The 10,481-nt window shown below is 39.1% G+C and overlaps 1 protein-coding gene across 2 annotated transcripts in view; it reads left to right on the forward strand.

Annotated features, from left to right (window-relative positions):
• The window catches only part of CENPP (centromere protein P), a 227,667-nt gene that overhangs the window by 101,656 nt on the left and 115,530 nt on the right, over positions 1–10,481 (forward strand). The gene's annotated exons all lie outside the window — the stretch shown is intronic.

Below are 10,481 nucleotides of genomic sequence, written 5' to 3' on the forward strand. Positions count from 1 at the left end.
GTGTAGTGTAATAAGGTTTTATCTTTGGTGGCCGAGTAGGTTAAATGACTCTTACTTTGAGTCTGTTTGAGTATCTCTTATATTTCGCAGCTATGTTTGCTTCTTTTCCTGGAGCTATCGGTATCATTTACTTTATTTTCTATTGTGTTGTAGGTCTTCGCTGAGGGTTTTTTTTTTCCCCCTTCTCTGAGTTTTAGGATTTCTTTGTAAGGGAAATTAGGCCTATGCGCTATGACTCAAAGCTGTTATTTTCCAGTTTGTCGTTTGTCTTTGCTCTTGACAGTTTTGCCACGAAGACTTTCTGTTGTTGGGCTTATCATAGTTCTATTTAAGGCCCTCCAGCTTTTTGTGTCAGAGTTAGAACCATCTTCCCCACTTAACACATTGTCAGAAAACTCTCCCATTGGTTTCCACAGTTTCATCTAGGACCACAATGGTTTCTTTGCTGTTTTTAGTGTTTGCATTTAAATCTCTAATTTGTGGGGTGCCTGGGTGGCTCAGTGGGTTAAAGCCTCTGCCTTCGGCTCAGGTCATGATCCCAAGGTCCTGAGATCGAGCCCCACATTGGGTTCTCTGCTCTGCAGGGAGCCTGCTCCCCCTTCTCTCTGCCTGCCTCTCTGCCTACTTGTGATCTCTAGCTGTCAAATAAATAAAATCCTAAAAATAAATAAAAATAAATCTCTAATTTGTTAGAATTTATAGTTCTTGTATAGTGTTCCCTTCTGTTTTTCGGGCAGCTCTGTCCATGTCCCAGTGGTATTCATTGAACTACCACCTTCCTCGTCCAGTGTGAAAGGCTGCCATTCCCACTGCTCATGGAGTTGTTTCTAGACATTCTGTTCTTGCCCCTTAAGCTGTCTGTGAACTCTCTGGTTAGTTTATAAAACCGTCCTTAACGTGGTCCCTGCTGATGATTTATCCAATACCTTGCATTCTACTACAATTAGTACTTCTTGATTGATTTTTTTTTTATTAAGTGTTACTTTGAGATACTTACAGAAAATACATTTGCAAGAAATGGTACAAGGAGATCTTAGGTATGCCATGCCTGGTTTCCTATGATAACATCTTGCAAAACGGTGGTATGTTATCACACCCAGGATAGTGAGGGTGATACAGGTGAAAAGAGAACATTTACAACCCTGCAGGTAGTTCACATGTCACTTTTTTATAGCCACAGAAACCTCCCATCACTAGCTCCTGACAACTGCTCATCACTTTCTATAATTTTGTCATTTAAAGAATACTATATAACAGGAATAATAGAATGTGTAACCCTTTGGAACTGACTTTTTTTCCCACTCAGCATAACTCTCTGGAGATCCATCCAGGTTGTTGATCAGGTTGTATATCAATGGTTCATTCCTTTTTATTATTGAGCAATAAGGCTGACCACAGGCGGTGTAACCACTCACCTGCTGAAGTCCATCTGGGTTGGGGCTGTTCCTAATAAAGTTGCTGTAAACAGTCATCCACAGGTTTTTACGTGAACATCAGTCTTCATCTCCTGGGGTAAATGCCTAGGAGTGTAATTGCTAAGTCGTATGGTAAGCATATGTTTAGCTTGAAAAAAATCTGAACTATTTTTCAAAGGGACTCTTCCATTTTGAATTCCCACTCATGACGAATGAGAGATCGCTTTCTATACATCCTTCTCAGCATTTGGTGCTACCTTGAAATCAGGTAGGAGGATTCCTCCCCTTTTCTCAGAATTGTTTTGGCTATTCTTTTTTGTTGTTGTTGTTTTTTGTTTGTTTTGGCTATTCTGGTGCCTCTGCCTTTCCACATAAGTTTTGGAGTAATCTTTTCTATATCTATAAAAAGCCTTGCTGGAATTTTGATCACAATTAAATTAAACCTGTATATCAGGTTTAAAATGATTTTATTTTTAAGTTCTCTCTACATCAAATGTGGGACTAACAACCCGGAGATCAAGGGTTATACGCCCTACCAACTGAGCCAGTCCAGCGCCCCTTGCCTGTTTTTAATTGTTTGTCTCATTATGAGTTAAAGGTTCTTTATACATTCTGAATACAAATCCTTTTATCAGATATATAGATATATATATGGCTTGTAATCTTTTTTCTTCCTATCCATGACACAAGTTGCCTTTTTTTTTTCTTAACATCTTTTCAAAGACTTGATTGATTTATTTGAGAGGGGGGGGGGCACCCAATCAAAGGGGGAAGCAGACTCCCTGCTGATCATGACCCAAGCCAAAGGCAGAGGCTCGACCAACTGAGCCACCTAGGCGCCCCACAAATTTTCATTTTCTCAATAGTGTCACTAATTTTGTAAAGCTCAAATTATCTTTTTCTTTTATGGTTGTTTTATGGCTTTTGGTGTCAAGTCAAAGAATTAATTAGCTGACTAAGCAGTTAAAGATTTTTTGTGTTCTCACAGAAGTTTGTAGTTTTAGCCCTTATTTTTAGGTCCATGATCTATTTTGAGTTAGGTTTTGTATGTGTTTTGAGGTTAGGGTCTGAATTCAGTTTTCTACATGTGAACATTCAACTCTCTCAGGACAATATGTTGAAAAGAAGATTATTTCCCCACTGAGTTACCTGGATATCTGTGTCAAAAACCAGTTAACCATGACTGTACGGGTCTGTTTCTAGATTCTCAGTTATATCCCATTGCCGCCTTCCTGGTTAATAGCAGCTTTACGTTACATTGTGCCATTAGGTCGTATTCATCCTCCAACTTTGTTCTTTTCCAAAATCATTTTAATTGTTGCAAGCCCTTTGCATTTCTCTATGATTTGGGGGATTGGTGTGTGCATGTGTACCGTTATAAGTTAACAGGATGATTGAGTGCTGGGTATTGGAACATTGCATTTAAAATGCATACTTTGTTGTTGCCATGTAGTATGGACTTGGTAAGTGCTAGAGGCTCCTATATTTTTTCTTTTAAGATTTGATAGTCTTGTGAGAATACTTAGATATTTTATAAGTATACAAAGCATAATGCTGCTTGTCCCATTTTTCAAATATGCCATTCCTTTGTTTTCCTAAGTATATTTTTTATTAATCAGATCATGTATGACAATTTCTGCATATAGATAAGTGTTATTGTTTACCTTTTTAAAATGTGAAAGTAGTGTTTAAGATTATTTAAAAATATGTCTAGCTGGGACTCCTGGGGGCTCAGTTGGAGAAGCATCTGCCTTCAGCTCAGGTCACGATCTCCGTCCTGGGATCCAGCCCCACATCGGGCTCCCTGCTCAGTGGGGAGCCTGCTTCTCCCTCTGTCTGCCATACCCCGCAACTTGCGCTCTGTCCCTCTCTCGCTCTAATAAATAAGTAAATCTTAAAAAAAAAAAACAGGTCTAGCTTTCTTGTCTTTAGTTTTAGACTTCTACAGCATATTAGAATAAGACTGCCCTCCCATGGTGAAATTAGGAAATCTGTCTAATAAATTTAAGGAGTTCATTTTGGGGGGAAATATTTAGAAATATGTATCTTTCTAAAGATACATGGGGAATTAGAGGTAAGCTATTCTATGGACTCAGAATGGACAGAGATAGTAGAATCCCCATTGCTGTAGGGTCACAGCCACTAACCAACCCCAGAGACTTGTCATGAGTCACAAGTATGAAGTCACCTATTCCCTCTGGGAAGCAGCTTACTCATCCTAGAACTTTAAATAAGGCTGCTTCTAGACCCAAAGTTCTGTCGTTCCCTTTGTTCTGTATGCCACTTTGTCTTTCTGTTATTTGGGGGTTACCACTTCATAGCCAACCCCTTCCTTTAATCCCATATGGGAATTCTTGGAGTCACTTTTGAGACTTAGTAGTCTGACATCCTCTGTGTTTTCCATGAAATTATAAATAGCGCTTCAAATACCCTTTAGGTGAGAGGAGTACTTCGGTTTCTTCAAAGTATTGAAATGATTAGACATATGAATAAGAGAGGTACTTACGGACCCAAGAAGCACAACTGCCATTACTTATGTAACAGTTTTTAAGGTTAACAGTTATTAAGAAAATTTATTAAAAAATTTTAAGGAGAGGGTTGTACTGTTGGTGGCAAAGTTCTGCTTGGAGGAGCGAGTTAATGAATGATGTTTGCTGGGAGAGGTGGTAGTGTGGACTAGGAAAGGTGTGGAAGTGCCTCTGGAGTGATGAATGTGGTTTGTATTCTGATCCGCATCATGCCACATGTAAAAATTAACTCAAAGTGGAGCACAGACTTAGGTGTAAGAGGAAAGACTCCTGAATATTAGGAGAAAACATGGATGTCATTTTTTATGACCTTGGATTAGACAACAGTTTCTCAGCTGTGACACCAAAAGCACAAGAAACAAAAGAAATTTAATCAAAACCAAATTTTCTTCCTGTGCCAAATGATACCATCAAGAAGATGGAAAAACAACCTAGGAGAAAAATTTTACAGGTTCTATATCTGATAAAGGACTTGTGTCTGGAATAGACGGCAAACCAGACAACACAGTGGTAAGAAGAGTAACAGCAACAACCAATTTAAAAATGGGTCAAGGATCTGAATAGACATTTCTCCAAAGAAGGCAACAAATGGTCCTTAAACACCAGAAGAAATGCTTGGTATCAACAGTCATCAGGAAACTACAAATCAAAACCACAGTGAATTACCTTATCAGTCTCTAGCATGGCTGCAGTTGAAAAGACGGATTATAACAAAAATAAATGAAAGGACAGTATCCAGTATTGGTGAAGGTATGTAGAAGTTACAACCTGTGTGTGTTGCTGATGGGCATGTAAAATGGTGCAGCCACTATGGAAAGGAGTCTACAGTGCCTCAAAAAGTTCAATACAAAGTTGCCATTTGACCTGACAATTATGCTTCTAAGTATGTACCCAAGAAAAGTGAAGACTGGTATCTACAGAAACCTCGTATTACACAAGTATTTATAGCAGTATTATTCATAAGAGCCAAGGAAGGGAAACAGCTTGGATGTCCACCACCTGATCAGTGAATGTAGGCCATCCAGAGAGTGGAATGTTAGTGCAAAACAGGAATGCAGCCTCAACACAGCTGCAGCATGGGTGGACCTTGGACATACGCTAAGTGGAAGAAGCCTATGAATGATCCCATTCATATGAAGCATTTAGAATAGGGAAACCCATAGAGACAGAACGTGGGTTTATAGTTACCTAAAGTGGAGAGTTACATTCAGTGGGTAAAGGGTTTCTTTTTGGAGTGATGAAATACTCTGAAATTGATTGTGGTGATGATACTAACCCTGAATACACTAAAAACCACCCAACTGGGGTGCCTCGGTGGCTCACTCTGATAAATATCCGACTCTTGATCAGGGCTCAGGTCCTGATCTCAGGGTCGTGGGATCCAGCCCAGCATGGGGCTCCACGCTCAGTGGGGAGTCTGCTAGAGATTCTCTTCTCCCTCTGCCTCACCCCTGGCTCACAGGCACGCACTTGGTCTTTCTCTCTAAATAAATAAATCTTAAAAAAAAAAAAAAAAGATAACCAATGAAATGTGTTTAAACTTTTCAATAAAGCTGTTATTAAAATAACATGGGACTATAAATGAGTAAGATTGGCTGTGAGTTGGTAAGTTTTGAAACTAAGAAGTATGTCAAATTTATTATATTGTTTTGTCTTTTACTTCTATTGTATTTTCCTTAACAAAAGGACTCAAAATGCAAGTCTTAGTATCAGGACTTCACATGACTGATTATGCCCTGTATGGAAAACTGGGAATGATATATTGCTTTTGCCACTTGCCCTGATTTGTCCCTGTGTTTCTGCCCTTTTGGCCCCTCTTTATGCTCTTCCTCTCTCTATGGAAGGGTTCATTTTAAAGCAGTTCTCTTTATTTCCATGTTCACTGCTGGGAATGCCACCTTGCTTCAGCACTCATCAGAGCTGATTGAGAAAGAGACTCTGTTTCAAACCTCCCCAGATCCTGTGATAGGAACTGTCCTAAATCCCTACTATAACACTTGAGTGCACTGGGGAAACTGCCCTCTGACTATCATAGAGCACACCAGTCTGTAGCGGAGCTGGAGGGATGGGTCAGCCACCGGGGAGAAAGAAGATGTGCAGGATAAAAATGCATCGTTTCCTTACGGGGAGGATACAAGTTTTTCCTTTCCTTTCAGTGATTTAATTCAGAAATGTGTATTGAGCCAAGGAGGTATGCTAGCCTTTGGTGAGGGTTGGACACAGACAAGGAAGCAGTGCTTGCATCCAAGATTCCTAAAGCACTCTGGAGAATGTCCAAAGAGACCAAGGAGTAACCAGCTGAGCTAAGTTAGACTGTGATCAGTGCAAAAGAGAGGCACAAAGTAGTGGGAAGATTTGGGTGAGGTATGAGAAGCCACATCTGCTCTGGTAGAATCCAGGAAAAGTTGCTGAGGGCGTGACTTTTGACACTGATGTTTGATTTTGGTGGATGCAAAAGAAGGTATCACAAGTACAGGGAGGCCAGGAAGTACAGAGTGTATGTGAGAAACCGTTATCCTGGGGCTGGGGCATAAAAAGATATGAGCATGAAATAAGCTCAGAAGTCATTATTTGAGTAGGTGAACAGGGGTTAAGAATATATTTATTGTGATGAACACTGATAATCTATAGAATTGTTGAATCACTATATTAGATACTTGAACCTAATAGAACCCTATATGTTAACTGTGGGAATTAAAAAATTTTTAATCATTATTTACAAATGGAAATCATGGACAGTCTTGAAAAGTATAGGTTAAGAAGTTTTTGTAATTCAGTGATCAATGAGAACTATCATAGGCTTTCCATGTGGGGACTGACTGTAATTAACCCAGCCAGCATGCGGGTCTGCTTGGTTGATCACATAAGAGTTGGACTGGCAGAATGAGGCCAGGAACTGATTTTGATATTCCAACTAGAAAATAAAGAAGTTGTGACATAGTGAGTGAGAATGACAAGGACAGCAAGACTTGCTGCAGAGGTACGAGAGGCAGAACACACCTGAACAACTGGGAAAGGAAAGGCCAAGAGGGACAGGGACAGTCTGAAGAAACTGTTTAGGATTGATTTTGATGGAGTGTTAAAACTGGGTGTTTGGGTCTGCTTTTAAGAGTTAGTTCTTCCCAGGTGAGGCCCACATTGAGAAGTGGGCTTCAGAGGGCTTCCCTCAATGGTAATGGCTGAATGTGTATAAATGGACAGGACTGTCGGGGCCAGAGAAAAGGCGCTAAAGGAGGAATACTGGGGGATACTAGCCATGGAAGAGCAGCCTGAAAGATGGTGTCTCTGGAAGCCGAGCAGCAAAGAGTCCCTGGAGTAAGCAACGTAGGGTGAGCACTGAGCAAGCAAGTGTGTCGTCATAGGGAAAGGTGATCATCGAGTCCTAGATCCGCTACCGTTATTTAACCTTGTTTTGCAGTTTCCACGCCTGAAAAACAGGTCATGTGCCTGCCTTGTAGGACAGTACTGTGAGGGTTACATTAGTAAGTGCAGGTGAAAGTATTGTCCATGCTTATTCACACAGTATGATTTGGGGAAAATGGAGAATTGGTAAGTCAGACATAATAGGTTGACTGTGTGAGCATAGAGGTGATGAGGACAGAAGGAAGGCAGTTCTTTAAAAAAAAAAAAAGGTGGAGTTATGAAGTAAAGAAAAGTAATGAATAGGTTAAGGAGGAACACAGTTGATTTAAAAAAACAAATAAACCTCAGGGACCTCTGGGTGACACAGTCTTAAGCGTCTGATTCTTGGTTTCAGCTGAGATCCAGATTACAGGGTCATGAGGTTGACACCCACACTGGGCTCCAGGCTTGGCACGGAGTCTGCTTGAGATTCTCTCTCCTTCTCTCTTCTACCTCTCCCACTCGTACTCTCTCTCTCTCTCTCAAATAAATCTTTAAAAAATTAAAATAACTTTAGTTTTAGTGACTGTAAGTGATTTTCAAAAAGTGTTATTTTTTTCCCATTAATTCAATGATCATTTTTATTATAGTATTTGGGAGAAAATATGGATGGATGGTGTTTGATATTTTTTTCTGTCTTGAAGTCCTTAATAAGACCAGTAAGGTGTAGTGATTTATTTCCAAACTTTAATGGGCTTCAAGTGAGTAATATTTTATATTTACCATAGAATGGGTTTGTGGCCGAAAACTTTTAATTCAGTTTGGTTCTTAATGATTTTTACTAGTGATTTGTGTTTTGTAAACAACAAAAATGATTAACAGCTGTGGGATGAAAAACAACATTAACAACAGGAAATTAACTCCAGTGATTTCAGGAATCTTTTCCAGGATTTAAAAATTTTTTGTTCTATCTTTTTAGAAAAAGATAAACTTAGCTATGTGAAGGTCTACTACTGAGATAACAGACTGATCTCTTTGTTAATCTTATGAATTGAATTATTAATTTTAAGACCTGGATTCTTAAAATTTTAGTGAACATTTGACATTTACTTATAAGTTGTGGGACATCACAATTTTATTTTCGGTAAAATGAATTACTGAAACTATTGGAACTTTAGAATATTTTGATTTTAAAATGATTATCATTGTAATATATTCTCTTTATGTTAATGGCTTCATAATCTTTAATTTGTCTCATTAGTCAGTAATTTTCCAGTATAATAGTTACTCATATTTTATGAACCTTTATGGTTTACCAAAGCAGTTTCACAAACTTTTTTTTAATGAAATATAGTGGGCACACAGTGTTCTGTTAGTTTCAGATGTACAACAGAGTGAATTGACAAGTCTGTACATTACTCAGTGCTCATGTCCGTAAGCGCAGTCAGCATCTGTCCGCACACATTATTGCATTATCACCAACTATATTCCCTATGCTGAACTTTTCATCCCCGTGACTGACTTATATTATATTTGGAACTCTGTGCCTCTTAATCAACTTCTCCTTTACCCACTGATCCACTGACCTCCCCTCGGGCAACCACCAGCTCATTTTCTGTATTTAAATATGTTTATTTGTTTCATAAATTCCACATATGAGTGAATTCATATGGTATTTGTCCTTCTCTGACTTATTTTACTTAGTGGAATACTCCCATGTTGTCTATCCATGTTGTCACTAATTGTACAATTTAATTCTTTTTCATGGCTGATACTCCATTGTATATCTACACATCTTCTTTATCCGCTCATCTGTTGGACACGTGGGTGGCTTCCATATCCTGGCTATTGTAAATAATGGGGGTGCATAGATCTTTACAAATTAGTGTTTTCATTTCCTTTGGGTAAATACTCAGTAGAGGAATTAATGGATAAAATCTTTATGTATTTTGGATACTAACCCTTTATCAGATATGTCATTTGCAAATATCTCCTCCCATTCTGTAGATTGCCTTTTTCTAAAATTTTTTTATGGCTTCCTTCGGTATGCAGAGTTTTTTATTTTCATGTAGTCCCAAGACTTTATTTTTGCCTTTGTTTCCCTTGCCTCAGGAGACATATCTCTAAATATGTTGCTATGGCCAATGTTCAAAATACTACAGCCTGTATTTTCTTTCAGGAATTTTATGGATTCCGGTCTCACGTTTAGACTTTTAATCCATTTTTACTTTATTTTTGAATGCGCTGTAAGAAAGTGGGCCAATTTCATCTTTTGCATGTAGCCATCCGGTTTTTCCAGCACTGTTTATTGAAGTTGTATATTTGTGTCTCTTTTGTTGTAGGGTAATTGATCATACAAGCATTGCTTTATTTTTTTTTAAAAGATTTTATTTATTTGACAGAGTAAGAGGGGAAGATTACAAGAGATTACAGAGAGAGAGATTACAAGTAAACTGAGAGGCGGGGGTGGGGGGTGGGGGGGTGAAGCAGGCTCCCTGCTGAGCCGAGAGCCCCATGCAGGGGCTCGATCCCAGGACCCTGAGACCATGACCTGAGCTGAAGACAGAGGCTTATTAACCCACTGAGCCACCCAGGCGCCCCGAGCTTTCTTTTATTTCTGGGCTCGTATTTTATTCCATGGATCTATCAGTCTGTTTTTGTGCTGGTACCATACTTTTGATTATAGCTTTTGTAGGATACCTTGAAATACAGGATTGTGATACCTCCAGCTTTGTTCTTTCTCAAGATAGCTTTGGCTATTCCGAATCTTCTGTGGTCCCAGGCAAGTTTTAGTATTATTTATTCTCATTCTGTGAAAATTCACATATAATTTGTCATTCAATCCTCATGGCAAACTAACTGATGAGGATTGTCACCACTACCCTTTGTAGATGAGACAGACTCAAAAAGATTGTGACTTACCAGGATGGTAAAGGGAACAGGATTTCTGGTCTTGTTCTTGCAACTCAAAGCTTGGCATCCCTGGGCTCATTCTGTCATATCACTACTGGTGGTTAGCTTTTATTCTTTATTTTATTTTATCTGTTTTGTTTTTTAAATTAGGCTCCATGCCCAGCATGGGGCTGAATGCGGGGCTTGAATTTACACTCCTGAGAGCAGGAGTTGGGATCTTCAACCAACTGAGTCACTCAGGCAATCCACCTTCTAGTATATTAATCACACTTTGATCTTGCTC

Source organism: Mustela nigripes, chromosome 9 (genome assembly GCF_022355385.1).
Source record: "Mustela nigripes isolate SB6536 chromosome 9, MUSNIG.SB6536, whole genome shotgun sequence".
Classification (NCBI taxonomy): Eukaryota; Metazoa; Chordata; class Mammalia; order Carnivora; family Mustelidae; genus Mustela; species Mustela nigripes.